We start from the raw sequence: 23,340 nt of genomic DNA, 5'->3' as shown, positions 1-23,340 counted from the left end.
TGAGATGGAGGTATGATACCCATAGTGTTGGGATTTTTTTTTTGAGCCTTAAATAACATCAGTTTTACGAAAAACTTAGTATGGGGTTTGTACTCGTACACATTAGTTCTTGCATCATACATATTGTGTCTGTTGGGTTATCAATTCTGTGAAGTGCTTACTGGAGAGTTTTATACACTACTGAAAATGCTGTTGTTGTTTGTCCCTGACTAGAGTGTATGATAAGAGGTGATTCCCTAAGACTTCTTGGGTCCTGGAGCCTCTGAATTTATTGGCCTGGTCCTCTGCCATAGGCACAGTGCGATCTCCTGAGTGCAGCTACTTCCCCATGTTACACATAAACTGGGGCTGGGAGAAGTGATTTTTCCCCTTGCAACGTGGGTGACAGAGAGTGAAATTTGAATCCTTGAGATCTGTCAGGGTTTGGATCCTTAATGTAATCCCCCTGATAAATTGCCTGGTTGGTCTTTCGTTGATACACATTATATAGGCTGTGCCCTCCCTGCAGCCCAAGATGTGAAAGGTCCTCAGAACCAGGTATATATGACTGTTTGTTTGAATGTACTGTTGAAGGTAGAAATGCGACTTCTAACTCAGTCCTCATTTCATGGAGCTCCTGTCCTCCTGAGTAGTGAGCACCATGGGCCCCTTAGGGCATTTCCTCCCATCTGCTCAGAGTAGTTGCCTCATCTGTGTCTGTCTTGATCACCATAAAAGTCAACATTTACAATGAAGCTCATAGGAATGCCAAGGCCCATGAACAACTTGGGGACTTTTGTTCAGAACAGAAAATTGCTATTTCCAAAGAGCTAGGTTAAACACAAATAGGTTTTGACTTCCAGCTTTTCCAGCAACCACTGCCTAATATACCAACAGGGTCCAATGGCTGCAGTAGGCAGCCAACATTCTAATGGGGTGTTTGACAACAGAATCATCTATGTAGGACTCAAGGAGGTCTTGAATAATGTATAAAATCCACATGTTAGGGTTGATTAAAATCCTAAGTGCATTATCCAACTGGAGTAAAAGACTCCTAAGTTCTCTGATCCCTGAAAGTCATCGATCTTCAAAGACTTTTATCTTCACATGACACCAGGACAATGAATATCAGAGTTATCAGCTACCTGGGGAAGCCAACATGCACATAGCCACTCACAGGGACATTCCTAGTGGATTCATATTCATATAAAATGGGTTGTTGCATCACTCATTGATACTTCATACGGCCAGAAATAAGAAAATCTTGGAATTTACTTCATTTGCTAGTTTTTCCCAAATAAAAAACTGTAAGCAAGGAAGAAATGAAAAGCCAGTTGCAGGGTTTTAAGAACCATATTCTTATGTGTTTCATCAGATTCTGATCATTTGATTAGTCAGATTTCTACTGCCATTGTGAGAAGCTTTGGCTTCTCATCTGACCTGAAGAAACAGACCCATGAACTTGGGTAGGGGTAGGGTGTGCATTACAAAACCGCTTACAGAAAGACCCTGACAAAGGTGATGTCAGGATATCAATCTCTAGAGAAAACTGTACTCTTTCCTTGGTTTCTCTGTTCTGTACCCCTCCTTTCATTATGTTTCAGAAGTCAATATCTTGTCTGTATTCCCAGGTGCACAGATGGAGCACACCTTGGCTCCATACTGAGATAGATGTAATTGTTCCTTCAGGTATGGTTGAAGCTAGAAGTTCCAAGAGGCTTTCAGGGCTCTGATTCTGTCTCCTGAGGAAACAGACATCATGGCCACCATCAACTCCAAATTTAGATCCATGTAGTTTAGAAATGCAAAGGGCTAGGGGAGAGAATAAAGAAAGAGAATGGATGTGCATGGAGAAAAGGGGAGAGAGATAGGAGGAGGGAGAGTGGAGGAATGGATGGAGTGGGAGAAAGGTGAGCATTAGAGGAATGATAGACAATGAGTGGGTGACTCTAACAGATCTCTGAAATTCCTAGTCTCTGGCACTCAGTACCCATCTCCAAGGGGGGGGCAGGCAGGGGTTTCTGCCAGTAGTCACTCCAGAGCAATGGGTTGGTACTTGCCCAGTGAAAAGACAAAAAGGGCAGGCAAAACCACAAGTGTCCACTGTAAGGTATAAAATGCCACTTCTCAATCATTTTGCAAGACTCACTTATAGAAAGGAGGTCATTCAGAAGGCAGATGGGGCTGAATTTAGATGTCTGCTTCTGAGGCCAATTAGCCTGTCTTACCTGATTTCTGGACTTCCCCATGTGTCTCCAGGTTTAAGTGCTATTTGACAAGTAAGGAAGAAATCTAAGAAGTGGAATGTGTGCCTTTAGCACAGGCAACTGAGTCGAGGTATAGGAAGAGGCAGCAGCCCCTTTGTGGTTGTATTGCTTGTTTTGTTCACAGCTACCTGCAATATGGCAGGGCTGCAGATGGATAGAAATATGCTTCAGTGTAACACATTTGGAGCAGGAGAGACATCCCCCAAAACACAACTGCTCATAGCCAAAAGCAGTCTTCACAGTTCCCGGTCTGTGCTGCTTTTGGAATACAAAGAGACAGATGATTTTTGCAATAATGGACAATTGAGCTGTGGTCAGACACTCAGAGGCATTTAACCAGTTGGTCATAAATATAAAATCAGAGTATTACAATTTACAGATTTGGAGAATGCAGCAGGCCCAACAGTGGAGCCTGAGGTAGAGAGCTTAGAGATGAGATTCAAAAACTGGGAAGATGCAAATGTTTAGATAGAAGACAGGGGTAGTTTGGACTGGGATGAACCTGCAGTTGATGGGGTGATATACACAGACATGGTCCCCAGGTTCCTCTTAGAGAAGGAAATATGACTCTAGCTATGAAGATTAAGGACAACTTCACAATCCAACCCTCATAGACAGTGATACCCACACACTGAACTTTGGAAACTATATATGTGGTGCTTTACAGATTCTTCTTTTTTCTTTTAATTTTACCAACACAACTTTAATTTTACTTGGAGAAAATTAAATGAAATGAAATTTAAATTAAGCGAAATTGGCCAGAGTATTAAAATGGGATTAGGGTTTTCCAGTATATGCCTGTTATCCTGGATATGAGAAACCTGCAATGTTTTTCTTATTTTGTCTCCTGGGAAGTTTCTTTATATAACACCAATGTGAAATAAAATAAGCTTACTGATATATGTTTTGTCAGTAAACATTACTTTTCTTCTTTGGGGTAAGTAAAGGTTACCAGAGAAGTCTTAAATTTTTAGTGCTAGAGAATTGTGGAGACAATTCTATATACTTGTCAGATTAATTTTTAAAATAATGAATAGCATTCTATACAGAAAAAGTATACAAGTAGAAGTTCAATTTTCAGGTCAACCCATTGGAGCCTTTTCTTAGATTTATTTTTAAAACTTATTTGAAACGCATAGTTACAGAGAATAGAGGAGAGACAAATCTGATCTGTTAGTCCATTCCCCAAACTTGTTCAGTGGCGTGGAGTTGGGCCAGGCTGAAACTAGGATCCTGGAGCTTCTTGGCCTCCCATGTAGTTTTAGGAGCCCAAACCCATGAACCATCTGCTGCTTTCCCAGGCTCATCAGCAGGGGAGCTGGATCAGAAGTGGAGCCATTAAACCTAAAACTGGTTCCACATGAGATGTTAGCATCAAAGTAGAGGCTTAAAATGCTATACAACAATGCTGGCCCCTGGTCTTCTTTAGTAGAGGAGAAAGCCCTGCTTACAGGGCAATGATAATTAAATGAGTCAGTTTAGGGGCAATCTCAGGTAACAGTAGTTACTGTGGAAGTTACAAAGCTTTTTGTAGATTATTAGTGGATACCAGAACTAATCAGAAGAATGTAAGGAAAAATGTATTACACATTCCACATAGTTGACCTACAACAATATGTTGTAAATGAGCCGTTCCTAATCAGAAAGTCTGACATTTGAAATGCTCCACAAGCTTTTGGAAGCATCTACATTAACACTCACATTCTTGACATAATGGGACAGATCACAGTGAAAATTCAGATGCACTGGAAATGTTGTGTAAAGTTACCTTCAGGTTATGTGTGGTAACGGATTTTGTCTTTAGGCTCAGATCTCATCATCAAGATATCTTATTCTATATAAGCAAAATTTCAAAAATACAAAAAAAATCTGAAATCTGAAACACCTTTGGTCTCAACATTTAGAATAATTTCATTTATATAAAGTGAACAAATGTCATGAATTTCAGATATATACATTTAAAGAGCATAATAATGATAGCTACCCCACCATCCTTTTTTGTCCACACTCCTACCCTCCCTCCTCCTTTCTTATTTTTTCTTTTAATTTTGTAATGATATGCTTTCAGTTAATTGTTTAATCACAAACTTAACTCTCCAGTAAATGAAGAACTCAACAAGTAGTAAGTAGAAAAAGCTCTGTTCTTTAAAAGTATAGATAAGGGATGCAGATAATAATCAGATCTCAGTGACGATGACAAGGGCAGAGGGAGGTAGAGGAGGCAGAGGCAGAGAAGATGTGATGACAGAAAGAGTTTCCTAGAAATCTGGAAAAGCCAAGTAAGAAGTTTCTTTTCTAGAGCCTTCATAAGTGAATGCAATCCTGGGAACACCTTATATTAGCCCTGGTGATCCATTTTTTTCTGAGCTTTAGCCCTGAACTTGTGTCAGCTGTTTCAGTAGCAATAGGAGTGAACACTGGGCACAAAGACATGGTGATACAGGCCAAGGCAGGACAGTCATTCAGGCAAGCCGTTCTAGGCCTCAGGACATCTGATGGAGTGAGGCAGAAGGTAATTGTGTTTGTCTTAGAGCCCAGCTTCTTTTTGTGTCTCCTTCCTCCCCCACCTTCTACCAAGTATTGGTTCTAAGAGTCCCTCCCCCCTAATAAGCATGCTGGCTCCAAACACATCTCTGAATTGGTTTCCTCACACCATGCTATGGTGTGAAGTTGATCAGTAGAACCTCACAGTAGCCCAGTTGTGAGCATTGAGCCAGATTGTCCTGGCTTTCCACTGTGGTAGAAAGTAGGGCGTGTCATCTTGCCTTTTCAAGTTTCAGGCTCTTCAGTGTGGAGTAAAAGCAATACCTACGCTTATAGAAGCTCATAGAGAGGATCAGTTGGAAGCACACTCTGAAAATGCATGGTACAAAGCCCTACTTGAGACAAGCTCTTGGATAATGCCATTGTTGAGTTTGATGACAATGGAATAGCAACTGTCAGAGATTGTTGATAGTGGGGATGACAGTGATAGTGAAGAAAGTGATGTAAAATTCCAGGGACTGTGGTCAAGTCTGGGTCAAATAAGATGGTCTATGGAGAAAATGTGTAGGTTGCTGTATTAGTGCCATCGGGGACCAGGGAGACAAATAATGAGAGGAGAACATCTCCAGGCTGACTTTACACCTTTCTGCCTCTCTCTCTGAATCATGAGATAGATTGCTGAATTCTGGGTTGGATCCTATTCTCTGAGCTGGCGAGATATTTTGAACGCTAGGTTTAAGACTGGAAATTAGCCAACTTGGGAGTGATTCCTTAGGGTTCCTTTTTGGATTAATTTTTAGATCTTAGCTCTTCTGTGCCAAGTCCAGGTTCTGGGACCTGTTCCTGCTTCCCAAGGAAACACATTTTGGGGCTAGAGGCATTGCGGGTAATGTCAGCCCTTACTAGAGGGACCCAATGCCTCCACTGAAGGCTAGGAAGAGAAGCCCCTATGAGGGCCATTTAGAGGAGGAGACAAGAAATAACTTTTCATGATTATGTGAGTTTTCATGATACCTTTTTTTTAAACTCAAAAAGAAGCATAAACTATATTCACACACCCTAACGATAAATCCTTACCTGTGACTACTCAAAAGTAACCCTTTGAAGAGTATGAAAAATGACTCCTCTGGCTACCTTCCTGGCCTGAAATAGTTCGACCTGTCAGAAAATACAATTTACAGGTGAGCTAGTGAGGATGTTCAGAACAAGAACTGTTACAAATGCTAGAGGACTCAGACTTGGACTTGATTCTCAATGTTTAAGTCCTCAGTATGGAGCTGGCCAAACAATTCTAAGGAAATTGAATTCTACCTGGCTGTCCTGGGCTGGGTCTAGTTTGTGGGTGCTTAGCCCCAACTGACAGCTCAGCTTCACAAGTGAAAATAAATCACTGCAGAAAATGGTCTGTTATAAAAACTCTGACAGACTCTTCAAAGTGATGGAACTCAAGGGTGTCCCTTTGGTTGCGTACTGTATATTATACAATTACTGCCTGAGAAATGGCCTTTTTCTTCATTCCTAAGATGCAGGTGCTGGTTTGCAGAGTCAAAAATGTTTTCATGCTTGGGACTGTATGGAGGTTAGATATAGCCTGAGCAGATCTGTCCTTGACAAGTGATAGCAAATTTTTTACTTCACAAAAGTTGGGATAGGCCATGTATAATTACTGCAATCACTGCACCAGGGGGTGGGTGATGTAAACAGATCAGACCTCCCTCCAGTCTGCAGATGAGTTATTCACACCCCATGAAATGGACTTTATACTACTCTTCTGTTCTGTCAGGTGCATTGAGACTGAGCAAACAGTGAGCTTCCACAAGAATGCCTATTGCAGTGGTCATTGCCAGAACTTTGGGTGAGGGGTATGTCATACTGTTAGGAAGAGGTCCAGCACAGAGGACATCATGCTGAAGTACAGCCAGGCTACTAATCTTTTAGAATCTGTAAGTTTTTAGGACACTCTGAATATCTCTATCTGACCTGCCTCTGGCTTTATTAACTACTCCTTTTTCTGGAGGTGTCTAAGCCAACAGTTACAGGACTTTCTTTGGGCCATGAGTGAACATGCCCCAAGAAAGTGCTGTGTGGAGACTTTCGAAAGAGAAAAGCTTCTCAAGGTGACTTAAGTTTAAACAGGAAATGTGTAGGTTCATTCATATTCAAGTACTGTTGGATTCCGAAGGCTCGTTGATAGCCTAGAGAAGTTCCTATTCTCCCCTTCATGCCCAGTTACATACTTGCCATGTGATGGCCCTGGAAAATTCTAGTGTCACATGCTGTTAATTCCAATAATAACGGGTTAAAAAAAGAAGGAGGAGGAGAGGAGGAGAGGAGGAACAAGAGGAAGAAGAAAAATGATGTATTCCCAGTCACGTCAGAATTGAGACCCACTGAGATGACTAGGCTATTTGATCTGCTCTAAACCAATCACTGTGGCCAGGGAGATGTACTGTCCTGATTGGGTAGGCATGGGACTATGACTGTCTCTCAGCCAATTGTGTGTAGTGAAGTAAGTCTCTGTTGTGATTGGTCAAATGCAGGTTATACCTCCTTCTGAAATAAAAGGGGAGTCAGCCCATTTTAGGAAATGGATGAAGTTTGCAGTTACCCAAAAAAACTGGAGATTGGATACTTGGCAGACAAAAGAGAAAAATTGTTCTCTGCCAGTAACTCCAAGGAGGAGATGGAGAAGAATCTGGGTGATTTTCTCGAGTGCAATTTGTCACAGTTTGGACATAACCTTGATATTTCTTGGATTCCCTTGAGTACCTCTCCTTTTTTTTTTCCTCCTTGTTAGTCAACACTGCAGCCAGACTCATCATTTTTCTATTTCTGGATGAACAGAAGTACATTGTGGACTCATAGGATGTGGATTTCTGGTGGGCTGCCGATGATCTGGAATGTGCAAACTTAGAAGGTGGGAATGTTAGGGCCTTACAAGGTGAACTTGGGTGAGAAAGGGATGGAGGGGTTGCATTTGAAAGCCACCTCAGAGATAAAGTCCTGCTCTTTTCTTCTCTCCCATCTTTGAGTTCCCTCCATTAACTCAGAAAACTTGGCTTCCCACTGAACAGTCCTGTTATGAGAACTTTTATTACATTTCTATTGCTGCAGTAGAAAAGGTAGCAAAACTTAGTTGTTAAAACAATACAAACTTTCCCTCTTCCAGTACTGGAGGTCAGAAGCATGGAATGATTTGGCAGAACTCTGTTGCCTGTGGAAGCTCTGGTGGAAACCTCTTTCTTTACCTTTCTGGCCTCTAGACATTGATTGCATTCTGTGACTTAGGGCCTCTTCCTTCTGTTTCTCCAACTCTTTTTTTTTTTGTCATCACATATTTTAAACTCTAAAATCCCAGGAAATTTATGTCATCGTCCTCATCTCAAGACTATTAACTTATGTCCACTTTCCATGCAAGTTAGCATGAATGCAAGTTCTATGGATTAGGATGTGGATATCTTTGAGAGCCATTATTCAGCTGACAGCGGTCTGATGGTTCTTACAGTCTCCTACAAAGCAGAACTGCATTACTATGTTGCCTTTTTCTATACCTCCCTTCTTTCTTTTGCCTACACCTTCTAGGCTTGTATATACCAAGCAATTCATTTCTCCTTAATTCTTGCCTCAGGCTTAACTGTCTGGAGGGCCAGAGTGAAGCAGCTCTTGTGGGCCTATGTGGTACCTTGTAATTCCTCGTTCATAGCATGTTATCCTCTGTGTGACCCATGCTCTTTTACATGCTTGAATGATGTTGCATATGTGAAAAGAAGCTGTTTCGCTCATCTAGCATCTTCATTCTAGAGTGAAATCTAGTATATATTTTTTTCTCTTTTAATTTTAAAGGTTTATTTTATTTATTTGAAAGGCACAATTAAAGAGAGAGATCATCATCCGCTGGTTCATTCTTCAAATGGCCACAGTGGTTAAGGCTGGGCCAGACCAAAGCCAGCAGCTTCTTCTGAGTCTTTCACGTGGTTACAGAGGCTCAAGGACTGGGACCATCCTTTGCTGCTTTTCCAGGCACATTATCAAGTACCCGTATTGGAAGTGGAGTTCCTGAGACTCAAACTGACACTCATATGGCATGCCAGTGTCACAACTGGTGGCTTTCCTCACTGTATCACAGTGGTGGCTGCACAGTAATTATTCTTGAATGCAAGTGAATGCATTGATCTTCAACTATCCTGGAATTCTTGGTTCAAAGGTTAGTTGCTTTTGAAAAAAGTATTGAATGACTAAATCCACTACAGTCTAATTGCTCTTTTCTCCATCAGTTCTTGGAATATGGTTACATGCATTATACACATATGAGTTTTAGTGTGTACATTCATGCTCAAGTATAGAGTCAAGGAAAAGGAAGACTTCCTGCTTTTGTCTCTTGGCTGTGGATATGTCAGTTTATCTGTTTTAATCTCAGTTTGTAATCGGGGTACTGATAATTAAATTTATCCCATGGAGTTGATTGAATGATTATTTGTGATGGCAAAAGGGAAAGAATTAAAGGCAATATAGGACATTTGTAGTTTCATAAACTTCTGATTTCAAGAACTTCTTCAATATTCCTATACCTAATTTTAGCTGATCACCGTGGGAGAAATATCCCACAGACGCTTTGTAAATATGTTTCTTCAGTGATGTTTTACCAATGAGCCATTTGACAGGCTCTTTTTCTTGGCTCAACTGACCCAATCCTTTCCTATATGCCACCTTCCATTATATGTTAGGGTTCTAGACAATGAGTCAACTGAAATCTGCAGGATGGGGCTTTTTAGCTGGAAGAATCAGATCTAGATGGAAAAGAGTGCTAGTCTTTGCCTCTTCCTTTTCCGCCTGTGGACATGATGCCTAATTTCTGAAGTAATTTTGTAGTATGAGGCAATCAGCATGAGAAAAGAAAACAAGAATCTTTAGGAGTCCTGACCTTGACTGACATTGACACATTCCTCAGTATTGGCAGCTGCCTGCCTCCAGACTCCTTATTGGTGCCTTTTCAAAGATGACAGCAGAATTTGGGGTAGAACTAAAAAATATAAAAGCACCTGAACGTTGAAAAAAGGGAAGACATGGGTATAGGGGTCTGTATCTTAGAGAATTATAGAAAGGAATAGGGATTTAAAACCAAGACAGACCTTAACCTATCTCACATGGTGGACTGAAAACAGCTGAAAGGCAGTGGATGTGTCTGCCTGGTGCTTCGTGTCCTCTTTCCTTCACATTATGCCTGGCGTAGTAGGTGATCTTTGAACAAACAAGAGTATTTATACCAATCTGTCTCATCTTCAGAATGGTTGTGATGACAGTTATTTTGTTGATTTCCAAAAACTGTTCTATTTAAGTAGAACATGAAGTGTTAGGGGGCCAGACAGGCAAATGGACAACTGAACCAGACTGGCCAGATTGTGTTAGCAAAACTTATATATCTCATCTTAATCATTAAAAAGAAACATTTTCTGAACACTTACTCCAGCATGTGATTCTTGGAGAATTTCTAGTGAGGAAACAAATTTAAACTGAGTAGGAGAAATGGATTCATGAAAGGCTTGATCTTGGTCCAGGGTGTTATATGATCTGATGGGACATGTCCTCATATCAGTGATTTTTCTGGCTCCTGCCTGCTTTGCATCTTACATATTGGGTGGATTTGCCATCATTTGACCCCTCCTTCCCTTGATCCCCCAAAAGGCAGAGGTGTGATGCTGCTGACATTGAGATGTCCCCTACTGCAGCTAGCAACTTGGTTCATAGCAGGATGCACAGCCAGTCTATTAGAAAGATCGAGCTATAGGCATTTATCTTCATAATCTCTTGTAGTGGAGAGGCATAGGCAAGAGAATATATTCTTGAGTAATTTATTCTGTTCTTTGGCGTTGATGAAAGGGGTAAAAATAAATCAGTGTTTCAGTTTCAGTTTAACTCATTTGAGGGACAAGCCAAAATCATACCATTAAAAATTAACAACTAAAACAGATTGTATATTACTAGGGATGAATTCAGACCCAAAGTGAAATAATTAGCCAAATGAATCTACTGAATGTTGGGTGTGACAGATTCAGTCTCTTTCCAGTGGTTAAGAAATAGAAGAAGACAGATTATCTTCATTTCAGGCCAAGAAGATGTACAGGAGCTTCCAACACAGCATCTTGGAGTTAAGGTGAAGATAAGTGAGAGGCTCAGGTCAAAGCTGAGTGGTTTTCTGGTATAACAAATTTGTCACCAAGCATAATCTTGTGAAAGACATGTGAAAATTACCAGATCATTTTCATCTTTGGAGTCACCTAAATTCCAGTGGACAATATAAACATCTGTTTAATTTCTGATGGCCTCAACAACTCAATCATTGCTCATTGTGTTCATCCACTGATACTGTTTACAGGATGTGACATCCAGCCAGCTAGCCAGCTAGCATTTATGTCACACCTGCATCTGCTTGGCTCCAGGCTGGGGCGGAAGGCAGACCAATGGATTAGAAAAAGCCTTTGCTCTTAAAGAAAGCAGTTCAGTGTATGTCTTTAGAACAGGTTTTGTTTTGTTTTTAAGATTTTTAAAAATTTATTTGTAATGCAGAGTGATAGAGGGGAGAGGCAGAGGGAGAAAGAGACCTTCTAACCGCTGATTCACACTCTGGATGACTGCAGCAGCACCGGGACAGGGCCAGGCTTAATCCAGGAGCCAAGGACTCTGTCCCAGTCTCCAAGGTGTGTTTTAGGGGCCCAAGTACTTGGGCCATATTTTGCTGGTTTGGAAGCAGAAAAGCTGAGGTTTGAATCAGTATTCCTAAATGGGTTACAGTGTTGCAAACAACATCTTAATGAGCTATACCACAACACCAGACCTTGAACTGGGATTTTTAATCCCGCACCATCAGCATTTTTAGTTAGATAATCTTTGGTTATGAGAACTGTTATCCCATTGTAGGATGTCCAATAGCTGTCTAGACTGTCCTACTAGATTAAGAAAGTTCCTGTCTCTGCCCCTACTGCCCACTTCATGATTAAATATATCTCTAGATAGTGGTGTATGTTCCTGAGATGGGAGGGCCAAGTTCCCTGTGTCTGAGAACCATTAGAATCAGAAGTCTAACATAAACTTCTGTGTTACCCTTTTCTCATTGTTTATTTAGCTAATTATCATGTAACATGGTTTTATTTTTAACACCTAACACAGTATCCAGACAAAACTATACAATAAATGGATCCAGGTTAAGTAAATAAGTGAATGAATGGATGAAGGCTTGTATTTGTAAGACCAATCTTTTTCTAAGGAGTTGACAGGCTGCTAGGAAGACCTTGAGTCATGGCCATGCACAGTGCCAAGCAAACAATCTATTCAATCAAAATTTGCTTTGGCTTAGTAGGAAAAAAAATCTGCTTGTGGGGTATTTAGCTGCATAAGCTCGACAGATAATTGAGCGGCTGGATTTTTCAGTTTCAACAGATTGGTTTGCCATTCTGTAGCCATAATAACAAAGCAAAGTAACAATCATGTCTATGTTTAATTTTCTGAAGGGTGCTGCACTGCCGAGGCTAACAATCTGGCCAATTAAATGTGGCCGATTGGCACTCCCACACAAGTTTGGAGGTATTTAAAATAGCTCGCTGTGGAAAAAAAAGTCCAAGCTGCAGAGAAAGTTATTAACTGTCTAAAGATTTCATACTCGAAAAGCAGGCTTTTGATGGTAGCATTGATCTAGGTGACAGAGAATAGATAAGCCATCCATTTTAGTGTGTTAGTGTCAACTTGACTGCTGCCTTTGTGGCCGCGATCATGACTATTTGATTATTTTTTGTGTTCAAGGGACTCATCAGGTTTCCATTCTTTGTTCAGATAGACCTTAAGGTTCTTGAATGTAATGTCATCAATTCAGATGGGACCATAAATGTCCACCCCGAAGTTTTCTTCACTATTTGAAGCTTACGTGAAGTGTGACTAATAAAAATGGGGAAAGACTCCATACCTACTTTATTGTCAAGTCTTTCTGACACAACAAATGTGGATTCATGCGGGGGAGGCTCTATGAGTTAATTGTTGAGTATTACTATGATGTCACTGAGTAACAACCAACCATAAAATATTGACATATGGCAATAACATTCATTTGGTCTATAAATCTTTAAATTATAGGTAGTGTTGAATGAACTCAGATCATTATGAATGTCCTGTTAACTGGGGCTGGCTGCAGGTTGGTAACCAACTGCCGCTCCAGACTAGATTGCTAACTAGTTTGGGGGTGATGGTTATTGGTTCATCTCTTCACTTAGATGATTGGGATGACATTCATTATCCAGTAGGATAGCTGGAAATGTGTCTGAAGCAGCTACAGAGATATAAGAGCTTGGATTATATTTGCCAATATCCTGTCAGCTGAAGCATCACACATGGCTAATGCCAGAGTTAAGAGGTTAGCTATGCTGATCTGCACAAAGTAAGAGGCCCTGTAAAGTGTGACCAAGGGTGTGAGTGTCAAGAGTGACTATAATTGATTAATACATCAATATGCAATTCCAAAAAAGTGCCTGGCTTAACAATAAAGTTGAATATGAATGAGAAAGTTTCTGATGGTAATATTCAGAGAAAGATGAAGAGGGAAGAACGTTATTTATGACTTGGGAAATGCTCAACCACCCAGCTAGTATTTGGGTTCCATCTTTCAAGCTATGTGAGCATCTCTAACTATCTTCTCTAGCCTGTCCTCTGGGAATAAATAATAGTGCAAATATGAATAAGTGGTAACACAGGACCAAAGTAAGTAGGGAGAAAGTTCTGTGTCTAGTCCAAATTTTCAGCCTTTGTGAGTTCTTTTTTTTTTTTTTTTAAGATTTATTCATTTTATTACAGCCAGATATACACAGAGGAGGAGAGACAGAGAGGAAGATCTTCCGTCCGATGATTCACTCCCCAAGTGAGCCGCAACGGACCGATGCGCGCCAATCCGATGCCGGGAACCAGGAACCTCTTCCAGGTCTCCCACGCGGGTGCAGGGTCCCAAGGCATTGGGCCGTCCTCGACTGCTTTCCCAGGCCACAAGCAGGGAGCTGGATGGGAAGTGGAACTGCCGGGATTAGAACCGGCGCCCATATGGGATCCCGGGGCTTTCAAGGCGAGGACTTTAGCCACTAGGCCACGCTGCCGGGGCCTTTGTGAGTTCTATCCCAGGCTGTTGAAGGACTTGATCACAGGAGCTGCTGATAGTGAGTGTGAGGTAGGATAGATGCCCCAAAGAAGGGAGTAAGAGGGAGAAGAAGGGAGAGAAAGGGAGGGAGGGAGAGAGAGGAAAAGAGAGAGACAGAGAGAGAAAAGGGGGAAGAGAGAAAGGGGGAAGGAGAGAGAGACTCAAAGAGGGTGAGAGAAAGATATATGTGGAGGGGGGATGAAGAGAAGGGGGAGGCAAAAGGTGGGGAGGAGGGGGAGCGAGGAAGGGACAGAGAGAGGGAGACAGAGGGAGAAAGAAAGTAGTGGTAGGTTGATTTTAAATGTTTTACTCTTTATATTTGCAAAAGAAAATTGATCTTTTCAAGACATCTGCAGATCTCCCAATTCACAAGTACACAGAGGTTTGCAATTATTGCCTAAAATGCATTTAAAACAATTAAAATTTCAGCTTATCAATGGTTTTATATGCACAACTCTAAAGTAATTTTTAAGATGATTGAAATTAATCTCTCTCAAATCATGATTGTACTCAATGTCACATACTTCTTATTTATATGCATTTATGATAGTATTTATATATTCAGCAAAGTGATTATGAAAGCTAGTGTTTATTTATTTGCTTCTTTATGTCAGAGATTGTGCCAAGCCATTAATGTTGATAGTTTCTTTATTTTCTCACAACAGCCCCATGGCTTGTGTATTATCAGTTATCATCTTATAAGTGAGGAGACAACAGCTCCATCGTATCTGCACATGTGCCTGATCACTGCCTGTGCCTTTGATCCTTCACACTAGTTACCTTTGGAAAAATGAATTGTGGTAAGGCAGATTAGAATTCTGGCGTTCCAACTCCAAAGCACGAAGTAAAAAGACAAGATATGCAAACCCAGTGTTGCCAGCAGTTAGGGTGAATAAACACCATGGCGTCTTTAACCTCAAGTTCCGTAAGTGTCAGTAGGGTTTGGGTGCTGCCAGGAACACAGAAGTAACTAGATTCCTATGCAGGCCACTTGGTTGTTCCAATAGTGATTATGAGATTGAGTGGTTGATTAACTGTATCTATAGGCTTTGCTTTGTAGTAGTATACTTTAAAGTAATTGACAGATTGGAGGATAATTGACAGTTTACAGGGGGAGGCGATCCTCATTGAAGGCGAATTAGGTAGGCAAGTGCTTTAGAAACCTTAATATGGAGTAACCTGTGCCTAAGAGCTGGAGGTGTGTGTGTTGGGGTTAACTTTATTTAGTCACTGGAGAATGACAGGGAAGATAGTGCCCTCGTCATGGGTGACAGCCATGATTTGCTGGGCAGTGGGTGCCATGGGGGAGTGAACTGGTCTGTCATTTGGAAAGCTTCCTGACTCAGGAGTCCAGACAGAGATGCCTTAAAGGGGCCACTCGCTGAGGATATGCTGTCTGTGTTGATTTTGGAAATTATGGTCCCTGTACCTTACTCAGTAGTTCTGGATGCTCAGCTGCTAGACTTAAGATACATTTTTGGAGGTGAGGCTTCTGTCCAAGAAGTCTGTTCTTTGCCACTATATTTGCATTTCTAGAATGTTATAAAAATAATATTGCCTAGTATATGCTCTTGTTTTCTTGTTTTGGCCTGACTACTTTCTCTCAGTATCATTACATTGAGATTCATTCTTGGTGTGGGAGATTTCGACAGTTTGATCTTGTTTGTTGTAGGTAGTATTCCATTGTGTGAATATAGCCCACATCACATCTGTCCATTTGTGTGCTGATGGGTAGGCACATTGTCTCCAGCGTTTGTTATGAATGAAACTCTTGTGAACATCTGGAAGCAAGCCTTGTGTATTCATATGCTTTCTCTCGATAGCCATTTAGCATGGTGATGTTATAAGCCCATATTATAGATGAGCAGGCTTTGGTCCACCAAAGTCAGTTATTCTGCTTAAGGTCTATGGCTTATGAACCTCAGCACTAGCCTTGGAGACTAGCCCCAAAACCCTTCTGTGATACTGCATGCTCACTTAGAGAGAAATTCTTTCACTTAGAAAAATGAAGGCTTTTTTTTTCTTCTGTAAGAGTGTGTTTCTTGGACTGTCTCTACTCCCTGTCATCATTATCCACACTGGCCGCTGCACTAAACCTCTCGGAAGAGCAAGATGAGAGCATTCCTACTGAGTCTTTTTGGTTTACCCGTGAATAAGAGATAAGAAAACCTTACCAGGAGCTAGGACCTTGTCCTGTCAAGAGTTTGAGATTATATCTTCATTTATATAAAAAGTTTTTAATCCAGAATTGAGAGTTTTTGTCAAACCCTTGTATTCCTAGCCAACGTGTGGTTGTAGTTAGCTGGTAAGTAGATATTGGAAGTGAATACTCTTCATTGGTATCTTCCTTAAGTCCACACAGTTGGGAGGTGATGTTATAATGTTCCAGAAGGCCAAAGAGACAAATGAATTGAAGTCAGGAGGTCACTTGCTCATAGGTGATTTAAGGCACAGCTTTGATGAGCTGGAGAAAAACTTCTGATAACTTGGCCCCAGAGCAATGGCTCAATGGCTAAATCCTACCTGTCAGCACCAGTTCGTGTCCTGGCTGCTGTACTCCCCTTCTAGCTCCCTGCTATGGCCTGGAAAAATAGGAGAGGAGGGCCCAAAGCCTTGGACCCTCACCCACATGGGAAACCTGGAAGAAGCTCCTAGCTGAGATCACCCGGTATAGCCATTTGGGGAGTGAATCAGCAGATGGAAGCTCTTTCTCTCTGTCCTTTTCTCTGTAAATCTAATCTGCCTTTCCAATAAAAACAACTAAATCTTAAAAAAAAAACCTTCTGATAACTCAAAGAATATTTTCTTAGCCTTTTGTGCTATCCACAACATAACAACTACAGACTTGTAAATTTAACGCACACTATTACTGTTTTCTCTGTTATCTTTTTTAATCTAAAGAATGAATCTAACAGTGAAGCTTATGGTAAGTGCCAATTTTTTGTGGTGTAAATATTCCGATCACAGTTGATTTCAGCCTACCAACGTGGTATGTATGACTGAGCACAGAATTGGAAAGATCGTGATAATGCCCCCTTTACAGGGGTAAAAAAAATTGATTAATAGTATCTATTCATTGCTTTTATTTTTAATATAATTTATTTAATTGTAAGTTTATGCCATGTAATTTTTGATAATGACTGGATTTAACAACCATCTAGCAAAATTTCTGGATACTTACAGGTGATTTCTATCGTAAAGGATAATCATGTGTCCCACCAATACAACAGTCCCTTAATGTCCATGGGAGGTTCATTTTAGAAACCCCTGCAAATACCAAAATCCAAATGGTTTAGGGTTTGCATATTTTCTACACTTAATACCTAATTGTCATATTGTGTTTAAGGAATTTTGTCCCAAGATGATTATTTTTTTAAATATCTTTAATCTGTGACTGATTTAATGCACGAGTCAGAACCCACAGAGACAAAGGGACAGGTGTACTCCCAGTCTTCCATCCTGTCACACTTGAGGTATGTGCAGATTTCCACACCCTTCTCTACAGTAGCAGACACATGCTGGGAGCTGCACAAAACACACAGGAATGTGGAGGGCTTACTTGGTGACTATATTGATGGAACAGTGTTGTGCCGTACATGTTAGTGTGTCAGGGATGGAGTTATAACATGTAAATGAGATAAGTGTTACCTTTTGAATTCCCTCCCCCTTAAACACAGAAATGGAGTCAGGTCACAGACATTCCTTGTTGATGTGGTTGTTAATGTAGAATTTTTGGTGCGAGGGAGAGGCGTGCCTTGTTCTGTCCTCTTTCTCATAAAATGCACCTTAGCCAAATCTACCACTCTACCTTAACTGACCCTCCCAACACATATAATAGGTTATTGTATATTTTGCATGCTTTCCCCTCATATTACATCAATATTTATAGCTTTACAAATATCCATTGTATGTATGATTTGCTTGAAAATGTTTTGTTCATTAAAGCATATTATTCATACTTCTTTGCACTTTGTAGTCTTGAAGAGTTCTAATTTCAACAACTGTAAATATTCTTTATTTGTCTACATTCCACAATATTATATTTCATGATATGCATGTATTATGACAATAAATATTCCCCTGCTGATGCGCATTTACTATTTGCAGTACCTTTCTACCTCTGTGAAGAATGCTGTAACAAACATCCTTGAACATCTATCTTTAGATACTGAAGCTTTCGTTTTTATAGGGCAGAATTGTAAGAAGGGAGCCTCTGGGTTGCAGAGTATGTGTATTTTTAATAGATGTCTGGCTTTCCAGAGGCACTTCACATTTCCACCAGTACTAGGAGAACTCTTCCTTCACCCTTGCCCACTGTAGACCTTAACTCTCTTCCTCATGCTTGCCCTGTATGTGTGCATGAAGCAGTAACTCATTGTTTTAATTTGTATTTCTCTGACTACCAGTGAGCTTGAGTATCTTCTCAAGTGTTTACTGGTAATTTGGGCTTCTTGCTGTCTGAACTGCATGTTCATATCCATTGCTCCTTCTCCTGCGGGTTGTTTTCTTTAACACAGGAACATGTAGGCCTGTGGTCTAGCATCTGCACTGGGAAGATTCTCCCAAGTCTTGGGCTTAGAGTTATGCAGTATGTGGTTGATGTTTCTATAGATACCTGCCTGTGTTTTCACTTTCAAAGTCAGTGTTTCATTTGGATATAAAACTCTTGCAATGCTAGACTATGGAAAGATACACTTATTCTCTGTGTTATTTTCATGTAACTTTTTATATTTACATTTTTTCTTTACTTTTTGAATTTATTGTAATATTGATCCAATTTTATATCTTTAACAATTTTAACTGACATGTGTGTTGATGAGGTACAGTGTGATGTTCTGACACGTGTAGATATCCTGTGATGATCAGATCAGGTTAGTTAGCCTGTCTATTTAGCATTTCACTGTGAAGAAAGAGCACTCAAATTCTTTAGCTCTTTTGAAGCACACATGCATTGCTGTTAACTCTAGTTTCCCTACTGTGCAATGGTAACTTGGTACCCAATGTTCATATTATTGTCTTTCCACTCCCATTCGTACATTTTTTATTGAATGGTGATACCCCGGTTGCCGTAGTTTAGCATCTTGTATTATTGAGGGGATCTATTTCAACCAATCAGTTTTCTGTCCTCATGGTAATGTGTCACTGATTGGTATGGAGTTGCTTTGTAGAATGAGTTGGTGTCTGATAAGGGAAGTCCTCACCTTAGTCTTTGAATTTGTTTATATCTTGAGTACTCTTTAAAATCTATGTGAACTAAAGTTAATGCTGCCTTTGAATAAAAGGAGAAAATATGCTATCCATGTTTTAATAGGAGTGTCATTAAACTCTATGTATGTATAATTTGGACACATTTTATTATATCTCCATCATGAAGAACATAGTTTCCTTTTTCATTTATTCAAAATCTGTTTTATATCATCCAATTAGATTTTATACTTTTGTTCATATAGACTCTGTGTCTTTCTTGTTAAATTTTATTTAAGCATTTTATTATCCTTTCCACTAATAGTGTTTTTACCATTTCATTTTTAGCTACTTTTTGCTAGTGTATAAAAAATCTCTTTAAATTCTTCATATGTCCTTGAACCTTTTCAAATTCTTTTATTAGTTATAAGATTTTTAAAAACAATTTTATGAGCATGTTAGATGTGCAATCAAGTCATTAGCCATAAACAGAATTTTAGAGTTTTACATCTTTTTATGTTTTAGGCTCATTATTTAATTTTCCTTATCTTATTGCATTGGCTAGGGCTGTTTGGTTCATGCTGGCTACTATGTTAATAATAGCTTCTGTTTCCAGTTTCTGGTTTTTGTATTTTATCTGATTTTAATATTCATCACTAACTTCTGTGAAAAAGTATATTTATGCATTTTTATTTCCATTTTTTATTCTTACATCTTAAAAATGACTGCAGAATTCTATCAGATGACTTTTCAGTATGTGCTAATATCATCATCGTGTTTTCTCCTTTATTGCAGTGAATTGTGAGAATGAATTTTCCTGTACCATAACAATCTCTAAGGAAGGGGGAGGGAGAGTTGCGTATCAGACAATGCGTATGTATGCAGCAAGTTTAAGGGGTGAGTATCAAGAGGAAGCAGGGAAGCCAGTGCTAAACACCTGTTGCCAGCAAGTGGAAGGCAAGGAACTGGGTGAACTGAGTACATACAGATGTTCAGGCTGTGAAGGTTGAGTTTCTGGGATTGACAGTGGACCCCTGCTGGTGCCAGGACTCCACTAACAGGTTGGAAACGAATAACCAGGTTATCTTGTTAGGAAAACACGATCCCACGGGGAAAGAGAGGGCACAACTCTAGCCAGTGAGGACTGAGAAACATTCCTGCTGTGTAGGGTTGTATAAGCGGAAGATGAAAAACTGTAGATAAAATTGGGGAAAAAAGATAGGAGCTGTTTCTTTTGTGCAAGCCTTTTAAACTGAGATCTTTGCGAGCAGGTGCTGCCTCTGACTGCAGCGCTCAGCACGGGGCTTGCCTCCCATGTTGAAGGTGTCAGGAGGTGCTTGACGACAGGAGACAGGCAGGCAGCTCAGCTTGTACCTCAGGGAGAAGGGAAAAGAAATAAGAATAAATTAGCACTGAGCATAAGACATTTGAGTTTGAAGACACTTTGGCAATTCATTCATTCTTTGATTCTTTCTTTTGCTTGTTAATTCATTCCTTTCGTTTAGTACTGATCACATTCCAGGCACCATGTTTAGCCCCAGAAATAGTGTGACAAACAGGACAGGCATGTCTGTGTTGTCACTTGGATCGGAGTGAGATGTTAGGTACAACCAACCATGAATCTGCTCGAAATTACCTCCCCAACTTTTTTTTATTTTTCTTAAAGATGTTTATTTATTTGAAAGTTAGTTCCAGAGAGAGGCAGAGGGGTGGAAAGAGTGTGAGAAAGAGACTTTTCATCTCTCAGTTTATTCCCCCACGTTGCCGTGCCACAGACTTGTTTGTCATGTTTGTCACTCACTTTACACTGAAGTTGAACTTGACAATAGTAATGGCAGTGAACGTTCACAAAGTGCGTATTTATACCAGGTGAGATGCACAAGATTTCATCAGGGTTTTGCTCTGCCCAGCCAGCCTGTGAGACAAAACAAGGGGAGGAGAAAGGGAGAGTTGAAGTCCACACGTGTGTCTTTAATCAACAGAGAAATGGTCACTTGTGAAGATTCCAGAGCCTCTGCCCCATGCCAGGCAAAGCTGACAATGCTGAGATATCAGACCCGGAGCCCTGTTCTGCCGAAATTGAAAGAGGGGAATGAGGCCTGAGCAAACCCCTAGGAGGTGGCCAGGGCTGGCATCAAGGGTATACAAGCTGGTGATTGTGGCTGGACCAGAAGGGAGGGAAGGGGCTGAGGGTGGAGGGAAGATCAGAGGGTGGAGGCCAGCCTGGGAGTTCTTGGCTTTTTCATATGAGCCAAGTGAAAGGTCCTGAGGATTCTGAGGAGTGGGACGATGTCATTGAATGTCATTGTTAGTGCATCTGTGCAGCTGCCGCTTCAGGGGGAATCTGTTAAGAGGACAGGATTGATAGGAGGCACTGTGGGGGAGCATCCCCACTTTCCCTTCCTTCTTCCTCTATGTTTGGCCTCTGAGAGAGAGACGGGGAGGGAGGAGGGGAGAGTGAGAGAGAGGGAGAGGGAGGAGGGGAGAGTGAGAGCAGGCTTATAAATACAAACAGGTAGGAGAGCTGAGCAATGGGTCTGCCCCTCCTCCCCTCCTGGCCTGTGCCCCCCCACTCAGACTTGTAAGACATGCACACCTGGGGTGTGTGGAGAATGTGCTTGATTATCTTTGTTCTCCCAGCTTCCTCTGAGTTTGTGGAGCTTTCTATTTGCATATATTCCTTAAGCTTTTTATGATTATTTCTCCACCTTTACAGTTTGCCCCATTATTTAAATGAGTCTGAGATAGAAGCTGAAATGCCAGCTGGGGGAGGGCCCTGTGTGGATGCTGGAAGGAAGGCAGAGCAGCAGAGCCATGGGCCTACGGGCATGCCATCTGCCAGCCTACCTCCTTCTGTGTACCTGTGCATCCAACCTCCTTTTTGTCCCCTGAGACCCCTTCTTTAGGCACATGGATGCGTGGGGATGTCTGTGGAAATATTAAGCCCGTGACCACCTGTCCACAGGACTTGTCACTGTGAACCAATTTGTGAAGGTGTGGATGGTCTTTGGATTAAAGAGTCCGTGAAATATTTGAGTTTGTAGTTCCTCCTCTCACTTCCACGTTTGGTCCTCGATGTTTATATTAAATTCACAAAGATGATACATTCACAAAGTGCCTGGCATGATATAGGCACTTCATGGCATTGGGTTCTGTTTGCACAGGTCTTCAGGTAGGAAATATTCCCTCCCTGGAGCAGAAAGGTGCAGCAAATTTCCACCGCCAAGATTTGGTGAAACAAATGGAACTCAAGCCTTGGTCTCGTATGTTTTGAAGCCCAAAAAAGTCCACCCTGTGTCTTCTCTGTCTGGGGAGTGTGTGTAGAGGAGGAGGCCGAGTCCTGAATCAGGTGACCTTGGCAGCAATGAGATGGAGGCAGCCAGAGAGGGAAGGCCACACCCCCTCATCTGCCACAGTTCTCCCTGCCTAGGGAATGGTGCTTTATGATGGTATGTTGAATAACAGAATCAGAATCTGGACGACCTCAGTATCCAGGAATCATGAATTGAATCTAACATAAGGATGTTTCATCACAGGAATTCTAAGATCTGGACCTGTGATACAATGTAGTCATCATCACAATGTAGGGGCTTTATTGGATTAATGCTAAACAAATGTCTCCTTAACATTTATTCTTTGCCCAATGTGGCCTCAGAGCATAGAGCAAAAAAGCCATGATTGCTGTCTTATGGTTTGGTATTCTTATAGGCAGAAAAATGTAAAAATAAGAAAATGAAAGTATATAATATATCACCAGTGTTGCTTCATTCTGGAATGCGATGGGGGCAGTGATATTAAGTGATACAATGCTGACAGATAAGACAATTGTTTAGTTAGGGTAAATAGCCCTTTGTGGGGTTAACTTTTGTAAGCATGAAGCACAATTTATGTCAATGGCTTATCAAGTCAGGTCTTCCAAAGAGGAGTTAGAGCTCTCAACAACTTATCCAGAAGTTTGGAAGTGAGTTGCTTATTTTTTAAGTTAACATTTGTTTCCTGTGCACTAAGGACATGGTAGGCACAACTCTGGCCATCTTGGAACCTATACTGGAACCTGTCTTCTTTCTATTCTTAGATTTATTGTATTTATCTGAAAGAGTTATATTGAGAGAGAGGGATGCGTGCGCGCACACACACACGCGCGCACACACACACACACAATGTCCATCTGCTGGCTTACTGCACAAATGGTTGCAAAGGCAGGAGCTAGGAGCTTTATCCATCTCTCCCATGTGAGTGCAGGGGCCCAGTGACTTG

This window comes from Ochotona princeps, chromosome 16 (genome assembly GCF_030435755.1).
Source record: "Ochotona princeps isolate mOchPri1 chromosome 16, mOchPri1.hap1, whole genome shotgun sequence".
Lineage (NCBI taxonomy): Eukaryota > Metazoa > Chordata > Mammalia > Lagomorpha > Ochotonidae > Ochotona > Ochotona princeps.
Note: the sequence above shows the minus strand (reverse complement) of the source record.